This window comes from Telmatherina bonti (genome assembly GCF_933228915.1).
Source record: "Telmatherina bonti genome assembly, chromosome: 13".
Taxonomy (NCBI): domain Eukaryota; kingdom Metazoa; phylum Chordata; class Actinopteri; order Atheriniformes; family Telmatherinidae; genus Telmatherina; species Telmatherina bonti.
Window position 1 is genome coordinate 1,061,484 of NC_136611.1, and position 18,510 is coordinate 1,079,993.

General features: G+C 59.1%; 1 protein-coding gene across 1 annotated transcript in view; it reads right to left on the reverse strand.

Moving 5' to 3' along the window:
- The window catches only part of eeig1a (estrogen-induced osteoclastogenesis regulator 1a), a 76,397-nt gene that overhangs the window by 35,332 nt on the left and 22,555 nt on the right, over nt 1-18,510 (reverse strand). The window lies entirely within an intron of this gene.

The window sequence follows — 18,510 nt, forward strand, 5'->3', positions numbered from 1 at the left end:
CTGGTCCTGGTTCTGCTGGACCAGGTCCACTGGTCAGTCCTCAGTCCTGGTCTTGCTGGACCAGATCCACTGGTCAGTCCTCAGTCCTCAGTCCTGGTACTGCGGGACCAGATCCCCTTGTCAGTCCTGATCCTGCTGGACCAGATCCACTGGTCAGTCCTGGTCCTGCTGGACCAGATCCACTGGTCAGTCCTGATCCTGCTGGACCAGATCCACTGGTCAGTCCTCAGTCCTGGTCCTGCGGGACCAGATCCCTTTGTCAGTCCTGATCCTGCTGGACCAGATCCACTGGTCAGTCCTGGTCCTGCTGGACCAGATCCACTGGTCAGTCCTCAGTCCTGGTCCTGCTGGACCAGATCCACTGTTCAGTCCTGGTCCTGCTGGACCAGATCCACTGGTCAGTCCTCAGTCCTGGTCTTGCTGGACCAGATCCCCTTGTCAGTCCTGGTCCTGCTGGACCAGATCCCCTTGTCAGTCCTGGTCCTGCTGGACCAGATACACTGGTCAGTCCTGGTCCTGCTGGACCAGATCCACTGGTCAGTCCTGGTCCTGCTGGACCAGATCCACTGGTCAGTCCTCAGTCCTGGTCCTGCTGGACCAGATCCACTGGTCAGTCCTGGTCCTGCTAGACCAGATCCACTGGTCAGTCCTCAGCCCTGGTCTTGCTGGACAAGATCCCCTTGTCAGTCCTAGTCCTGCTGGACCAGATCCACTGGTCAGTTCTGGTCCTGCTGAACCAGATCCCCTTGTCAGTCCTGGTCCTTCTGGACCAGATCCACTGGTCAGTCCTGATCCTGCTGGACCAGATCCACTGGTCAGTTCTGGTCCTGGTCCTGCTGGACCAGATCCACCGGTCAGTCCTCAGTCCTGGTCCTGCTGGACCAGATCCACCGGTCAGTCCTCAGTCCTGGTCCTGCTGGACCAGATCCACCGGTCAGTCCTGGTCATGCTGGACCAGATCCACTGGTCAGTCCTGGTCCTGCTGGACCAGATCCACTGGTCAGTTCTGGTCCTGGTCCTGCTAGACTAGATCCACTGGTCAGTCCTCAGTCCTGGTCCTGCTGGACTAGATCCACCGGTCAGTCCTGGTCCTGCTGGACCAGATGCACTGGTCAGTCCTCAGTCCTCTGTCCTGCTGGACCAGATCCACTGGTCAGTCCTCAGTCCTGGTCCTGCTGGACCAGATCCACTGGACAGTTCTCAGTCCTGGTCCTGCTGGACCAGATCAATCGGTCAGTCCTGGTCCTGCTGGACCAGATCCACTGGTCAGTCCTCAGTCCTGGTCCTGCTGGACCAGATCCACTGGTCAGTCCTGGTCTTGCTGGACCAGATCCCCTGGTCAGTCCTCAGTCCTGGTCCTGCTGGACCAGATCCACTGGTCAGTCCTGGTCTTGCTGGACCAGATCCCCTGGTCAGTCCTCAGTCCTGGTCTTGCTGGACCAGATCCCCTTGTCAGTCCTGGTCCTGCTGGACCAGATCCACTGGTCAGTCCTGATCCTGCTGGACCAGATCCACTGGTCAGTTCTGGTCCTGGTCCTGCTGGACCAGATCCACTGGTCAGTCCTCAGTCCTGGTCCTGCTGGACTAGATCCACTGGTCAGTCCTCAGTCCTGGTCTTGCTGGACCAGATCCACTGGTCAGTCCTGCTCCTGCTGGACCAGATCCACTGGTCAGTTCTGGTCCTGGTCCTGCTAGACTAGATCCACTGGTCAGTCCTCAGTCCTGGTCCTGCTGGACCAGATCCACTGGTCAGTCCTGGTCCTGCTGGACCAGATCCACTGGTCAGTCCTCAGTCCTGGTCTTGCTGGACCAGATCCCCTTGTCAGTTCTGGTCCTGCTGGACCAGATCCACTGGTCAGTCCTGGTCCTGCTGGACCAGATCCACCGGTCAGTCCTGGTCCTGCTAGACTAGATCCACTGGTCAGTCCTCAGTCCTGGTCCTGCTGGACCAGATCCACTGGAAAGTTCTCAGTCCTGGTCCTGCTGGACCAGATCAATCGGTCAGTCCTGGTCCTGCTGGACCAGATCCACTGGTCATTCCTCAGTCCTGGTCCTGCTGGACCAGATCCACTGGTCAGTCCTGGTCCTGCTGGACCAGATCCACTGGTCAGTCCTCAGTCCTCAGTCCTGGTCCTGAGGGACCAGATCCCTTTGTCAGTCCTGATCCTGCTGGACCAGATCCACTGGTCAGTCCTGGTCCTGCTGGACCAGATCCACTGGTCAGTCCTCAGTCCTGGTCCTGCTGGACCAGATCCACTGTTCAGTCCTGGTCCTGCTGGACCAGATCCACTGGTCAGTCCTCAGTCCTGGTCTTGCTGGACCAGATCCCCTTGTCAGTCCTGGTCCTGCTGGACCAGATCCCCTTGTCAGTCCTGGTCCTGCTGGACCAGATACACTGGTCAGTCCTGGTCCTGCTGGACCAGATCCACTGGTCAGTCCTGGTCCTGCTGGACCAGATCCACTGGTCAGTCCTCAGTCCTGGTCCTGCTGGACCAGATCCACTGGTCAGTCCTGGTCCTGCTAGACCAGATCCACTGGTCAGTCCTCAGCCCTGGTCTTGCTGGACAAGATCCCCTTGTCAGTCCTAGTCCTGCTGGACCAGATCCACTGGTCAGTTCTGGTCCTGCTGAACCAGATCCCCTTGTCAGTCCTGGTCCTTCTGGACCAGATCCACTGGTCAGTCCTGATCCTGCTGGACCAGATCCACTGGTCAGTTCTGGTCCTGGTCCTGCTGGACCAGATCCACCGGTCAGTCCTCAGTCCTGGTCCTGCTGGACCAGATCCACCGGTCAGTCCTCAGTCCTGGTCCTGCTGGACCAGATCCACCGGTCAGTCCTGGTCATGCTGGACCAGATCCACTGGTCAGTCCTGGTCCTGCTGGACCAGATCCACTGGTCAGTTCTGGTCCTGGTCCTGCTAGACTAGATCCACTGGTCAGTCCTCAGTCCTGGTCCTGCTGGACTAGATCCACCGGTCAGTCCTGGTCCTGCTGGACCAGATGCACTGGTCAGTCCTCAGTCCTCTGTCCTGCTGGACCAGATCCACTGGTCAGTCCTCAGTCCTGGTCCTGCTGGACCAGATCCACTGGACAGTTCTCAGTCCTGGTCCTGCTGGACCAGATCAATCGGTCAGTCCTGGTCCTGCTGGACCAGATCCACTGGTCAGTCCTCAGTCCTGGTCCTGCTGGACCAGATCCACTGGTCAGTCCTGGTCTTGCTGGACCAGATCCCCTGGTCAGTCCTCAGTCCTGGTCCTGCTGGACCAGATCCACTGGTCAGTCCTGGTCTTGCTGGACCAGATCCCCTGGTCAGTCCTCAGTCCTGGTCTTGCTGGACCAGATCCCCTTGTCAGTCCTGGTCCTGCTGGACCAGATCCACTGGTCAGTCCTGATCCTGCTGGACCAGATCCACTGGTCAGTTCTGGTCCTGGTCCTGCTGGACCAGATCCACTGGTCAGTCCTCAGTCCTGGTCCTGCTGGACTAGATCCACTGGTCAGTCCTCAGTCCTGGTCTTGCTGGACCAGATCCACTGGTCAGTCCTGCTCCTGCTGGACCAGATCCACTGGTCAGTTCTGGTCCTGGTCCTGCTAGACTAGATCCACTGGTCAGTCCTCAGTCCTGGTCCTGCTGGACCAGATCCACTGGTCAGTCCTGGTCCTGCTGGACCAGATCCACTGGTCAGTCCTCAGTCCTGGTCTTGCTGGACCAGATCCCCTTGTCAGTTCTGGTCCTGCTGGACCAGATCCACTGGTCAGTCCTGGTCCTGCTGGACCAGATCCACCGGTCAGTCCTGGTCCTGCTAGACTAGATCCACTGGTCAGTCCTCAGTCCTGGTCCTGCTGGACCAGATCCACTGGAAAGTTCTCAGTCCTGGTCCTGCTGGACCAGATCAATCGGTCAGTCCTGGTCCTGCTGGACCAGATCCACTGGTCATTCCTCAGTCCTGGTCCTGCTGGACCAGATCCACTGGTCAGTCCTGGTCCTGCTGGACCAGATCCACTGGTCAGTCCTCAGTCCTCAGTCCTGGTCCTGAGGGACCAGATCCCCTTGTCAGTCCTGATCCTGCTGGACCAGATCCACTAGTCAGTCCTGGTCCTGCTGGACCAGATCCACTGGTCAGTCCTGGTCCTGCTGGACCAGATCAATCGGTCAGTCCTGGTCCTGCTGGACCAGATCCACTGGTCAGTCCTGGTCCTGCTGGACTAGATCAATCGGTCAGTCCTGGTCATGCTGGACCAGATCCACTGGTCAGTCCTGATCCTGCTGGACCAGATCCACTGGTCAGTCCTCAGTCCTGGTCTTGCTGGACCAGATCCACTGGTCAGTCCTCAGTCCTCAGTCCTGGTCCTGCGGGACCAGATCCACTGGTCAGTCCCGGTCCTGCTGGACCAGATCCACTGGTCAGTCCTCAGTCCTGGTCCTGCTGGACCAGATCCACTGGTCAGTCCTGGTCCTGCTGGACCAGATCCACTGGTCAGTCCTCAGTCCTGGTCCTGCTGGACCAGATCCACTGGTCAGTCCTGGTTCTGCTGGACCAGATCCACTGGTCAGTCCTCAGTCCTGGTCTTGCTGGACCAGATCCACTGGTCAGTCCTCAGTCCTCAGTCCTGGTCCTGCGGGACCAGATCCCCTTGTCAGTCCTGGTCCTGCTGGACCAGATCCACTGGTCAGTCCTGGTCCTGCTGGACCAGATCCACTGGTCAGTCCTCAGTCCTGGTCCTGCTGGACCAGATCCACTGGTCAGTCCTGGTCCTGCTGGACCAGATCCACTGGTCAGTCCTCAGTCCTGGTCCTGCTGGACCAGATCCACTGTTCAGTCCTCAGTCCTGGTCCTGCTGGACCAGATCCACTGGTCAGTCCTGGTCCTGCTGGACCAGATCCACTGGTCAGTCCTCAGTCCTCAGTCCTGGTCCTGCGGGACCAGATCCACTGGTCAGTCCTCAGTCCTGGTCCTGCTGTACCAGGTCCACTGGTCAGTCCTGGTCCTGCTGGACCAGATCCACTGGTGAGTCCTCAGTCCTGGTCCTGCTGGACCAGATCCACTGGTCAGTCCTCAGTCCTGGTCTTGCTGGACCAGATCCACTGGTCAGTCCTCAGTCCTGGTCCTGCGGGACCAGATCCACTGGTCAGTCCTGGTCCTGCTGGACCAGATCCACTGGTCAGTCCTGGTCCTGCTGGACCAGATCCACTGGTCAGTTCTGGTCCTGCTGGACCAGATCCCCTTGTCAGTCCTGGTCCTACTGGACCAGATCCACTGGTCAGTCCTGGTCCTGCTGGACCAGATCCACTGGTCAGTCCTCAGTCCTGGTCTTGCTGGACCAGATCCCCTTGTCAGTCCTGGTCCTGCTGGACCAGATACACTGGTCAGTTCTGGTCTTGCTGGACCAGATCCCCCTGGTCAGTCCTGGTCCTGCTGGACCAGATCCCCTTGTCAGTCCTGGTCCTGCTGGACCAGATCCACTGGTCAGCCCTGATCCTGCTGGACCAGATCCACTGGTCAGTCCTGGTCCTGCTGGACCAGATCCACCGGTCAGTCCTGAACCTGCTAGACTAGATCCACTGGTCAGTCCTCAGTCCTGGTCCTGCTGGACCAGAACCACCGGTCAGTCCTGGTCCTGCTGGACTAGATCCACCGGTCAGCCCTGGTCATGCTGGACCAGATCCACTGGTCAGTCCTCAGTCCTGGTCCTGCTGGACCAGATCCACTGGACAGTTCTCAGTCCTGGTCCTGCTGGACAAGATCAATCGGTCAGTCCTGGTCCTGCTGGACCAGATCCACTGGTCATTCCTCAGTCCTGGTCCTGCTGGACCAGATCCACCGGTCAGTCCTGGTCCTGCTGGACCAGATCCACTGGTCAGTCCTGATCCTGCTGGACCAGATCCACTGGTCAGTCCTGGTCCTGCTGGACTAGATCAATCGGTCAGTCCTGGTCATGCTGGACCAGATCCACTGGTCAGTCCTGATCCTGCTGGACCAGATCCACTGGTCAGTCCTCAGTCCTGGTCTTGCTGGACCAGATCCACTGGTCAGTCCTCAGTCCTCAGTCCTGGTCCTGCGGGACCAGATCCACTGGTTAGTCCTGGTCCTGCTGGACCAGATCCACTGGTCAGTCCTCAGTCCTGGTCCTGCTGGACAGTATCCACTGGTCAGTCCTGGTCCTGCTGGACCAGATCCACTGGTCAGTCCTGGTTCTGCTGGACTAGATCCACTGGTCAGTCCTCAGTCCTGGTCTTGCTGGACTAGATCCACTGGTCAGTCCTCAGTCCTCAGTCCTGGTCCTGCGGGACCAGATCCCCTTCTCAGTCCTGGTCCTGCTGGACCAGATCCACTGGTCAGTCCTGATCCTGCTGGACCAGATCCACTGGTCAGTCCTCAGTCCTGGTCCTGCTGGACCAGATCCAATGGTCAGTCCTGGTCCTGCTGGACCAGATCCACTGGTCAGTCCTCAGTCCTGGTCCTGCTGGACCAGATCCACTGTTCAGTCCTCAGTCCTGGTCCTGCTGGACCAGATCCACTGGTCAGTCCTGGTCCTGCTGGACCAGATCCACTGGTCAGTCCTCAGTCCTCAGTCCTGGTCCTGCGGGACCAGATCCACTGGTCAGTCCTCAGTCCTGGTCCTGCTGGACCAGGTCCACTGGTCAGTCCTGGTCCTGCTGGACCAGATCCACTGGTCAGTCCTGGTCCTGCTGGACCAGATCCACTGGTGAGTCCTCAGTCCTGGTCCTGCTGGACCAGATCCACTGGTCAGTCCTCAGTCCTGGTCTTGCTGGACCAGATCCACTGGTCAGTCCTGGTCCTGCTGGACCAGATCCACTGGTCAGTCCTCAGTCCTGGTCCTGCTGGACCAGATCCATTGGTCAGTCCTGGTCCTGTTGGACCAGATCCACTGGTCAGTCCTGGTCCTGCTGGACCAGATCCCCTTGTCAGTCCTGGTCCTGCTGGACCAGATCCACTGGTCAGTCCTGGTCCTGCTGGACCAGATCCACTGGTCAGTCCTCAGTCCTGGTCCTGCTGGACCAGATCCACTGGTCAGTCCTCAGTCCTGGTCTTGCTGGACCAGATCCACTGGTCAGTCCTGGTCCTGCTGGACCAGATCCACTGGTCAGTCCTGGTTCTGCTGGACTAGATCCACTGGTCAGTCCTCAGTCCTGGTCTTGCTGGACCAGATCCACTGGTCAGTCCTCAGTCCTGGTCCTGCGGGACCAGATCCCCTTCTCAGTCCTGGTCCTGCTGGACCAGATCCACTGGTCAGTCCTGGTCCTGCTGGACCAGATCCACTGGTCAGTCCTCAGTCCTGGTCCTGCTGGACCAGATCCACTGGTCAGTCCTGGTCCTGCTGGACCAGATCCACTGGTCAGTCCTCAGTCCTGGTCCTGCTGGACCAGATCCACTGGTCAGTCCTGGTCCTGCTGGACCAGATCCACTGGTCAGTCCTGGTCCTGCTGGACCAGATCCACTGGTCAGTCCTCAGTCCTGAGTCCTGGTCCTGCGGGACCAGATCCACTGGTCAGTCCTCAGTCCTGGTCCTGCTGGACCAGATCCACTGGTCAGTCCTGGTCCTGCTGGACAAGGTCCACTGGTCAGTCCTGGTCCTGCTGGACCAGATCCACTGGTCAGTCCTGGTCCTGCTGGACCAGATCCACTGGTGAGTCCTCAGTCCTGGTCCTGCTGGACCAGATCCACTGGTCAGTCCTGGTCCTGCTGGACCAGATCCACTGGTCAGTCCTGGTCCTGCTGGACCAGATCCACTGGTCAGTCCTCAGTCCTGGTCTTGCTGGACCAGATCCACTGGTCAGTCCTGGTCCTGCTGGACCAGATCCACTGGTCAGTCCTCAGTCCTGGTCCTGCTGGATCAGATCCACTGGTCAGTCCTGGTCCTGCTGGACCAGGTCCACTGGTCAGTTCTGGTCCTGCTGGACCAGATCCCCTTGTCAGTTCTGGTCCTGCTGGACCAGATCCCCTTGTCAGTCCTGGTCCTGCTGGACCAGATCCACTGGTCAGTCCTGGTCCTGCTGGACCAGATCCACTGGTCAGTCCTCAGTCCTGGTCTTGCTGGACCAGATCCCCTTGTCAGTCCTGGTCCTGCTGGACCAGATACACTGGTCAGTTCTGGTCTTGCTGGACCAGATCCCCTTGTCAGTCCTGGTCCTGCTGGACCAGATCCACTGGTCAGTCCTGGTCCTGCTGGACCAGATCCACTGGTCAGTTCTGGTCCTGGTCCTGCTGGACCAGATCCACTGGTCAGTCCTCAGTCCTGGTCCTGCTGGACCAGATCCACTGGTCAGTCCTGGTCCTGCTGGACCAGATCCACTGGTCAATCATCGTTTTGCTGGACCAGATCCACTGGTCAGTCCTCAGTCCTCAGTCCTCAGTCCTGGTCCCGCGGGACCAGATCCCCTTGTAAGTCCTGATCCTGCTGGACCAGATCCACTGGTCAGTCCTGGTCCTGCTGGACCAGATCCCCTTGTCAGTCCTGGTCCTGCTGGACCAGATCCACTGGTCAGTCCTGGTCCTGCTGGACCAGATCCACTGGTCAATCCTCGTTTTGCTGGACCAGATCCACTGGTCAGTCCTCAGTCCTGGTCCTGCTGGACCAGATCCACTGTTCAGTCCTCAGTCCTGGTCCTGCTGGACCAGATCCACTGGTCAGTCCTGATCCTGCTGGACCAGATCAACTGGTCAGTCCTGATCCTGCTGGACCAGGTCCACTGGTCAGTCCTGGTCCTGCTGGACCAGATCCACTGGTCAGTCCTGATCCTGCTGGACCAGATCCACTGGTCAGTCCTCAGTCCTGGTCCTGCTGGACCAGATCCACTGGTCAGTCCTGGTCCTGCTGGACCAGATCCACTGGTCAGTCCTCAGTCCTGGTCCTGCTGGACCAGATCCACTGTTCAGTCCTCAGTCCTGGTCCTGCTGGACCAGATCCACTGGTCAGTCCTCAGTCCTCAGTCCTGGTCCTGCGGGACCAGATCCACTGGTCAGTCCTCAGTCCTGGTCCTGCTGGACCAGATCCCCTTGTCAGTCCTGATCCTGCTGGACCAGATCAACTGGTCAGTCCTGATCCTGCTGGACCAGGTCCACTGGTCAGTCCTGGTCCTGCTGGACCAGATCCACTGGTCAGTCCTGGTCCTGCTGGACCAGATCCACTGGTCAGTCCTCAGTCCTGGTCCTGCTGGACCAGATCCACTGGTCAGTCCTGGTCCTGCTGGACCAGATCCACTGGTCAGTCCTCAGTCCTCAGTCCTGGTCCTGCGGGACCAGATCCACTGGTCAGTCCTCAGTCCTGGTCCTGCTGGACCACATCCACTGGTCAGTCCTGGTCCTGCTGGACCAGGTCCACTGGTCAGTCCTGATCCTGCTGGACCAGATCCACTGGTCAGTCCTGGTCCTGCTGGACCAGATCCACTGGTGAGTCCTCAGTCCTGGTCCTGCTGGACCAGATCCACTGGTCAGTCCTGGTCCTGCTGGACAAGATCCACTGGTCAGTCCTCAGTCCTGGTCTTGCTGGACCAGATCCACTGGTCAGTCCTGGTCCTGCTGGACCAGATCCACTGGTCAGTCCTCAGTCCTGGTCCTGCTGGACCAGATCCACTGGTCAGTCCTGGTCCTGCTGGACCAGATCCACTGGTCAGTTCTGGTCCTGCTGGACCAGATCCCCTTGTCAGTCCTGGTCCTGCTGGACCAGATCCACTGGTCAGTCCTGATCCTGCTGGACCAGATCCACTGGTCAGTCCTCAGTCCTGGTCTTGCTGGACCAGATCCCCTTGTCAGTCCTGGTCCTGCTGGACCAGATACACTGGTCAGTTCTGGTCTTGCTGGACCAGATCCCCTGGTCAGTCCTGGTCCTGCTGGACCAGATCCCCTTGTCAGTCCTGGTCCTGCTGGACCAGATCCACTGGTCAGTCCTGGTCCTGCTGGACCAGATCCACTGGTCAGTTCTGGTCCTGGTCCTGCTGGACCAGATCCACTGGTCAGTCCTCAGTCCTGGTCCTGCTGGACCAGATCCACTGGTCAGTCCTGGTCCTGCTGGACCAGATCCACTGGTCAATCCTCGTTTTGCTGGACCAGATCCACTGGTCAGTCCTCAGTCCTCAGTCCTGGTCCTGCTCGACCAGATCCCCTTGTCAGTCCTGATCCTGCTGGACCAGATCCACTGGTCAGTCCTGGTCCTGCTGGACCAGATCCACTGGTCAATCCTCGTTTTGCTGGACCAGATCCACTGGTCAGTCCTCAGTCCTCAGTCCTGGTCCTGCGGGACCAGATCCCCTTGTCAGTCCTGATCCTGCTGGACCAGATCCACTGGTCAGTCCTGGTCCTGCTGGACCAGATCCACTGGTCAGTCCTGGTCCTGCTGGACCAGATCCACTGGTCAGTTCTGGTCCTGCTGGACCAGATCCCTTTGTCAGTCCTGGTCCTGCTGGACCAGATCCACTGGTCAGTCCTGGTCCTGCTGGACCAGATCCACTGGTCAGTTCTGGTCCTGCTGGACCAGATCCCTTTGTCAGTCCTGGTCCTGCTGGACCAGATCCACTGGTCAGTCCTGGTCCTGCTGGACCAGATCCACTGGTCAGTCCTGATCCTGCTGGACCAGATCCACTGGTCAGTCCTTAGTCCTGGTCTTGCTGGACCAGATCCCCTTGTCAGTCCTGGTCCTGCTGGACCAGATACACTGGTGAGTTCTGGTCCTGCTGGACCAGATCCCCTTGTCAGTCCTGGTCCTGCTGGACCAGATCCACTGGTGAGTTCTGGTCCTGCTGGACCAGATCCCCTTGTCAGTCCTGGTCCTGCTGGACCAGGTCCACTGGTCAGTTCTGGTCCTGGTCCTGCTGGACCAGATCCACTGGTCAGTCCTCAGTCCTGGTCCTGCTGGACCAGATCCACTGGTCAGTCCTGGTCCTGCTGGACCAGATCCACTGGTCAGTCCTCAGTCCTGGTCCTGCTGGACCACATCCACTGGTCAGTCCTGGTCCTGCTGGACCAGGTCCACTGGTCAGTCCTGATCCTGCTGGACCAGATCCACTGGTCAGTCCTGGTCCTGCTGGACCAGATCCACTGGTGAGTCCTCAGTCCTGGTCCTGCTGGACCAGATCCACTGGTCAGTCCTGGTCCTGCTGGACCAGATCCACTGGTCAGTCCTCAGTCCTGGTCTTGCTGGACCAGATCCACTGGTCAGTCCTGGTCCTGCTGGACCAGATCCACTGGTCAGTCCTCAGTCCTGGTCCTGCTGGACCAGATCCACTGGTCAGTCCTGGTCCTGCTGGACCAGATCCCCTTGTCAGTCCTGGTCCTGCTGGACCAGATCCACTGGTCAGTCCTGATCCTGCTGGACCAGATCCACTGGTCAGTCCTCAGTCCTGGTCTTGCTGGACCAGATCCCCTTGTCAGTCCTGGTCCTGCTGGACCAGATACACTGGTCAGTTCTGGTCTTGCTGGACCAGATCCCCTGGTCAGTCCTGGTCCTGCTGGACCAGATCCCCTTGTCAGTCCTGGTCCTGCTGGACCAGATCCACTGGTCAGTCCTGGTCCTGCTGGACCAGATCCACTGGTCAGTTCTGGTCCTGGTCCTGCTGGACCAGATCCACTGGTCAGTCCTCAGTCCTGGTCCTGCTGGACCAGATCCACTGGTCAGTCCTGGTCCTGCTGGACCAGATCCACTGGTCAATCCTCGTTTTGCTGGACCAGATCCACTGGTCAGTCCTCAGTCCTCAGTCCTGGTCCTGCTGGACCAGATCCCCTTGTCAGTCCTGATCCTGCTGGACCAGATCCACTGGTCAATCCTGGTCCTGCTGGACCAGATCCACTGGTCAATCCTCGTTTTGCTGGACCAGATCCACTGGTCAGTCCTCAGTCCTCAGTCCTGGTCCTGCAGACCAGATCCCCTTGTCAGTCCTGATCCTGCTGGACCAGATCCACTGGTCAGTCCTGGTCCTGCTGGACCAGATCCACTGGTCAGTTCTGGTCCTGCTGGACCAGATCCCTTTGTCAGTCCTGGTCCTGCTGGACCAGATCCACTGGTCAGTCCTGGTCCTGCTGGACCAGATCCACTGGTCAGTTCTGGTCCTGCTGGACCAGATCCACTGGTCAGTCCTGGTCCTGCTGGACCAGATCCACTGGTCAGTCCTGATCCTGCTGGACCAGATCCACTGGTCAGTCCTCAGTCCTGGTCTTGCTGGACCAGATCCCGTTGTCAGTCCTGGTCCTGCTGGACCAGATACACTGGTGAGTTCTGGTCCTGCTGGACCAGATCCCCTTGTCAGTCCTGGTCCTGCTGGACCAGATCCCCTTGTCAGTCCTGGTCCTGCTGGACCAGATCCACTGGTCAGTTCTGGTCCTGGTCCTGCTGGACCAGATCCACTGGTCAGTCCTCAGTCCTGGTCCTGCTGGACCAGATCCACTGGTCAGTCCTGGTCCTGCTGGACCAGATCCACTGGTCAATCCTCGTTTTGCTGGACCAGATCCACTGGTCAGTCCTCAGTCCTGGTCCTGCTGGACCAGATCCACTGTTCAGTCCTCAGTCCTGGTCCTGCTGGACCAGATCCACTGGTCAGTCCTGGTCCTGCTGGACCAGATCCACTGGTCAGTCCTCAGTCCTCAGTCCTGGTCCTGCTGGACCAGATCCACTGGTCAGTCCTGGTCCTGCTGGACCAGATCCACTGGTCAATCCTGGTCCTGCTGGACCAGATCCACTGGTCAGTCCTCAGTCCTGGTCTTGCGGGACCAGATCCCCTTGTCAGTCCTGGTCCTGCTGGACCAGATCCATTGGTCAGTTCTGGTCCTGGTACTGCTGGACCAGATCCACTGGTCAGTCCTGGTCCTGCTGGACCAGATCCACTGGTCAGTCCTGGTCCTGCTGGACCAGATCCACTGTTCAGTCCTCAGTCCTGGTCCTGCTGGACCAGATCCACTGGTCAGTCCTGGTCCTGCTGGACCAGATCCACTGGTCAGTCCTCAGTCCTCAGTCCTGGTCCTGCGGGACCAGATCCCCTTGTCAGTCCTGATCCTGCTGGACAAGATCAACTGGTCAGTCCTGATCCTGCTGGACCAGGTCCACTGGTCAGTCCTGGTCCTGCTGGACCAGATCCACTGGTCAGTCCTGGTCCTGCTGGACCAGATCCACTGGTCAGTCCTCAGTCCTGGTCCTGCTGGACCAGATCCACTGGTCAGTCCTGGTCCTGCTGGACCAGATCCACTGGTCAGTCCTCAGTCCTGGTCCTGCTGGACCAGATCCACTGTTCAGTCCTCAGTCCTGGTCCTGCTGGACCAGATCCACTGGTCAGTCCTGGTCCTGCTGGACCAGATCCACTGGTCAGTCCTCAGTCCTCAGTCCTGGTCCTGCGGGACCAGATCCACTGGTCAGTCCTCAGTCCTGGTCCTGCTGGACCACATCCACTGGTCAGTCCTGGTCCTGCTGGACCAGGTCCACTGGTCAGTCCTGATCCTGCTGGACCAGATCCACTGGTCAGTCCTGGTCCTGCTGGACCAGATCCACTGGTGAGTCCTCAGTCCTGGTCCTGCTGGACCAGATCCACTGGTCAGTCCTGGTCCTGCTGGACCAGATCCACTGGTCAGTCCTCAGTCCTGGTCTTGCTGGACCAGATCCACTGGTCAGTCCTGGTCCTGCTGGACCAGATCCACTGGTCAGTTCTGGTCCTGCTGGACCAGATCCCCTTGTCAGTCCTGGTCCTGCTGGACCAGATCCACTGGTCAGTCCTGATCCTGCTGGACCAGATCCACTGGTCAGTCCTCAGTCCTGGTCTTGCTGGACCAGATCCCCTTGTCAGTCCTGGTCCTGCTGGACCAGATACACTGGTCAGTTCTGGTCTTGCTGGACCAGATCCCCTGGTCAGTCCTGGTCCTGCTGGACCAGATCCCCTTGTCAGTCCTGGTCCTGCTGGACCAGATCCACTGGTCAGTCCTGGTCCTGCTGGACCAGATCCACTGGTCAGTTCTGGTCCTGGTCCTGCTGGACCAGATCCACTGGTCAGTCCTCAGTCCTGGTCCTGCTGGACCAGATCCACTGGTCAGTCCTGGTCCTGCTGGACCAGATCCACTGGTCAATCCTCGTTTTGCTGGACCAGATCCACTGGTCAGTCCTTAGTCCTGGTCCTGCGGGACCAGATCCCCTTGTCAGTCCTGATCCTGCTGGACCAGATCCACTGGTCAGTCCTGGTCCTGCTGGACCAGATCCACTGGTCAGTTCTGGTCCTGCTGGACCAGATCCCTTTGTCAGTCCTGGTCCTGCTGGACCAGATCCACTGGTCAGTCCTGGTCCTGCTGGACCAGATCCCTTTGTCAGTCCTGGTCCTGCTGGACCAGATCCACTGGTCAGTCCTGGTCCTGCTGGACCAGATCCACTGGTCAGTCCGGATCCTGCTGGACCAGATCCACTGGTCAGTCCTCAGTCCTGGTCTTGCTGGACCAGATCCCCTTGTCAGTCCTGGTCCTGCTGGACCAGATACACTGGTGAGTTCTGGTCCTTCTGGACCAGATCCCCTTGTCAGTCCTGGTCCTGCTGGACCAGATCCACTGGTGAGTTCTGGTCCTGCTGGACCAGATCCCCTTGTCAGTCCTGGTCCTGCTGGACCAGATCCACTGGTCAGTCCTGGTCCTGCTGGACCAGATCCACTGGTCAGTTCTGGTCCTGGTCCTGCTGGACCAGATCCACTGGTCAGTCCTGGTCCTGCTGGACCAGATCCACTGGTCAGTTCTGGTCCTGGTCCTGCTGGACCAGATCCACTGGTCAGTCCTCAGTCCTGGTCCTGCTGGACCAGATCCACCGGTCAGTCCTGGTCCTGCTGGACCAGATCCACTGGTCAATCCTCGTTTTGCTGGACCAGATCCACTGGTCAGTCCTCAGTCCTGGTCCTGCTGGACCAGATCCACTGTTCAGTCCTCAGTCCTGGTCCTGCTGGACCAGATCCACTGGTCAGTCCTCAGTCCTCAGTCCTGTTCCTGCGGGACCAGATCCCCTTGTCAGTCCTGATCCTGCTGGACAAGATCAACTGGTCAGTCCTGATCCTGCTGGACCAGGTCCACTGGTCAGTCCTGGTCCTGCTGGACCAGATCCACTGGTCAGTCCTGGTCCTGCTGGACCAGATCCACTGGTCAGTCCTCAGTCCTGGTCCTGCTGGACCAGATCCACTGGTCAGTCCTGGTCCTGCTGGACCAGATCCACTGGTCAGTCCTCAGTCCTGGTCCTGCTGGACCAGATCCACTGTTCAGTCCTCAGTCCTGGTCCTGCTGGACCAGATCCACTGGTCAGTCCTGGTCCTGCTGGACCAGATCCACTGGTCAGTCCTCAGTCCTCAGTCCTGGTCCTGCGGGACCAGATCCACTGGTCAGTCCTCAGTCCTGGTCCTGCTGGACCACATCCACTGGTCAGTCCTGGTCCTGCTGGACCAGGTCCACTGGTCAGTCCTGATCCTGCTGGACCAGATCCACTGGTCAGTCCTGGTCCTGCTGGACCAGATCCACTGGTGAGTCCTCAGTCCTGGTCCTGCTGGACCAGATCCACTGGTCAGTCCTGGTCCTGCTGGACCAGATACACTGGTCAGTCCTCAGTCCTGGTCTTGCTGGACCAGATCCACTGGTCAGTCCTGGTCCTGCTGGACCAGATCCACTGGTCAGTTCTGGTCCTGCTGGACCAGATCCCCTTGTCAGTCCTGGTCCTGCTGGACCAGATCCACTGGTCAGTCCTGATCCTGCTGGACCAGATCCACTGGTCAGTCCTCAGTCCTGGTCTTGCTGGACGAGATCCCCTTGTCAGTCCTGGTCCTGCTGGACCAGATACACTGGTCAGTTCTGGTCTTGCTGGACCAGATCCCCTGGTCAGTCCTGGTCCTGCTGGACCAGATCCCCTTGTCAGTCCTGGTCCTGCTGGACCAGATCCACTGGTCAGTCCTGGTCCTGCTGGACCAGATCCACTGGTCAGTCCTCAGTCCTGGTCCTGCTGGACCAGATCCACTGGTCAGTCCTGGTCCTGCTGGACCAGATCCACTGGTCAGTCCTGATCCTGCTGGACCAGATCCACTGGTCAGTCCTTAGTCCTGGTCCTGCGGGACCAGATCCCCTTGTCAGTCCTGATCCTGCTGGACCAGATCCACTGGTCAGTCCTGGTCCTGCTGGACCAGATCCACTGGTCAGTTCTGGTCCTGCTGGACCAGATCCCTTTGTCAGTCCTGGTCCTGCTGGACCAGATCCACTGGTCAGTCCTGGTCCTGCTGGACCAGATCCACTGGTCAGTTCTGGTCCTGCTGGACCAGATCCCTTTGTCAGTCCTGGTCCTGCTGGACCAGATCCACTGGTCAGTCCTGGTCCTGCTGGACCAGATCCACTGGTCAGTCCGGATCCTGCTGGACCAGATCCACTGGTCAGTCCTCAGTCCTGGTCTTGCTGGACCAGATCCCCTTGTCAGTCCTGGTCCTGCTGGACCAGATACACTGGTGAGTTCTGGTCCTGCTGGACCAGATCCCCTTGTCAGTCCTGGTCCTGCTGGACCAGATCCACTGGTGAGTTCTGGTCCTGCTGGACCAGATCCCCTTGTCAGTCCTGGTCCTGCTGGACCAGATCCACTGGTCAGTCCTGGTCCTGCTGGACCAGATCCACTGGTCAGTTCTGGTCCTGGTCCTGCTGGACCAGATCCACTGGTCAGTCCTGGTCCTGCTGGACCAGATCCACTGGTCAGTTCTGGTCCTGGTCCTGCTGGACCAGATCCACTGGTCAGTCCTCAGTCCTGGTCCTGCTGGACCAGATCCACCGGTCAGTCCTGGTCCTGCTGGACCAGATCCACTGGTCAATCCTCGTTTTGCTGGACCAGATCCACTGGTCAGTCCTCAGTCCTGGTCCTGCTGGACCAGATCCACTGTTCAGTCCTCAGTCCTGGTCCTGCTGGACCAGATCCACTGGTCAGTCCTGGTCCTGCTGGACCAGATCCACTGGTCAGTTCTGGTCCTGCTGGACCAGATCCCTTTGTCAGTCCTGGTCCTGCTGGACCAGATCCACTGGTCAGTCCTGGTCCTGCTGGACCAGATCCACTGGTCAGTTCTGGTCCTGCTGGACCAGATCCCTTTGTCAGTCCTGGTCCTGCTGGACTAGATCCACTGGTCAGTCCTGGTCCTGCTGGACCAGATCCACTGGTCAGTCCTGATCCTGCTGGACCAGATCCACTGGTCAGTCCTCAGTCCTGGTCTTGCTGGACCAGATCCCCTTGTCAGTCCTGGTCCTGCTGGACCAGATACACTGGTGAGTTCTGGTCCTGCTGGACCAGATCCCCTTGTCAGTCCTGGTCCTGCTGGACCAGATCCACTGGTGAGTTCTGGTCCTGCTGGACCAGATCCCCTTGTCAGTCCTGGTCCTGCTGGACCAGATCCACTGGTCAGTCCTGGTCCTGCTGGACCAGATCCACTGGTCAATCCTCGTTTTGCTGGACCAGATCCACTGGTCAGTCCTCAGTCCTTAGTCCTCAGTCCTGGTCCCGCGGGACCAGATCCCCTTGTCAGTCCTGGTCCCGCGGGACCAGATCCCCTTGTCAGTCCTGATCCTGCTGGACCAGATCCACTGGTCAGTCCTGGTCCTGCTGGACCAGATCCCCTTGTCAGTCCTGGTCCTGCTGGACCAGATCCACTGGTCAGTCCTGGTCCTGCTGGACCAGATCCCCTTGTCAGTCCTGGTCCTGCTGGACCAGATCCACTGGTCAATCCTGGTCCTGCTGGACCAGATCCACTGGTCAGTTCTGGTCCTGGTCCTGCTGGACCAGATCCACTGGTCAGTCCTCAGTCCTGGTCCTGCTGGACCAGATCCACTGGTCAATCCTCGTTTTGCTGGACCAGATCCACTGGTCAGTCCTCAGTCCTGGTCCTGCTGGACCAGATCCACTGTTCAGTCCTCAGTCCTGGTCCTGCTGGACCAGATCCAATGGTCAGTCCTCAGTCCTGGTCCTGCGGGACCAGATCCCCTTGTCAGTCCTGATCCTGCTGGACCAGATCAACTGGTCAGTCCTGATCCTGCTGGACCAGATCAACTGGTCAGTCCTGATCCTGCTGGACCAGGTCCACTGGTCAGTCCTGATCCTGCTGGACCAGGTCCACTGGTCAGTCCTGGTCCTGCTGGACCAGATCCACTGGTCAGTCCTGATCCTGCTGGACCAGATCCACTGGTCAGTCCTCAGTCCTGGTCCTGCTGGACCAGATCCACTGGTCAGTCCTGGTCCTGCTGGACCAGATCCACTGGTCAGTCCTCAGTCCTGGTCCTGCTGGACCAGATCCACTGGTCAGTCCTCAGTCCTCAGTCCTGGTCCTGCGGGACCAGATCCACTGGTCAGTCCTCAGTCCTGGTCCTGCTGGACCACATCCACTGGTCAGTCCTGGTCCTGCTGGACCAGGTCCACTGGTCAGTCCTGATCCTGCTGGACCAGATCCACTGGTCAGTCCTGGTCCTGCTGGACCAGATCCACTGGTCAGTCCTCAGTCCTGGTCCTGCTGGACCAGATCCACTGGTCAGTCCTGGTCCTGC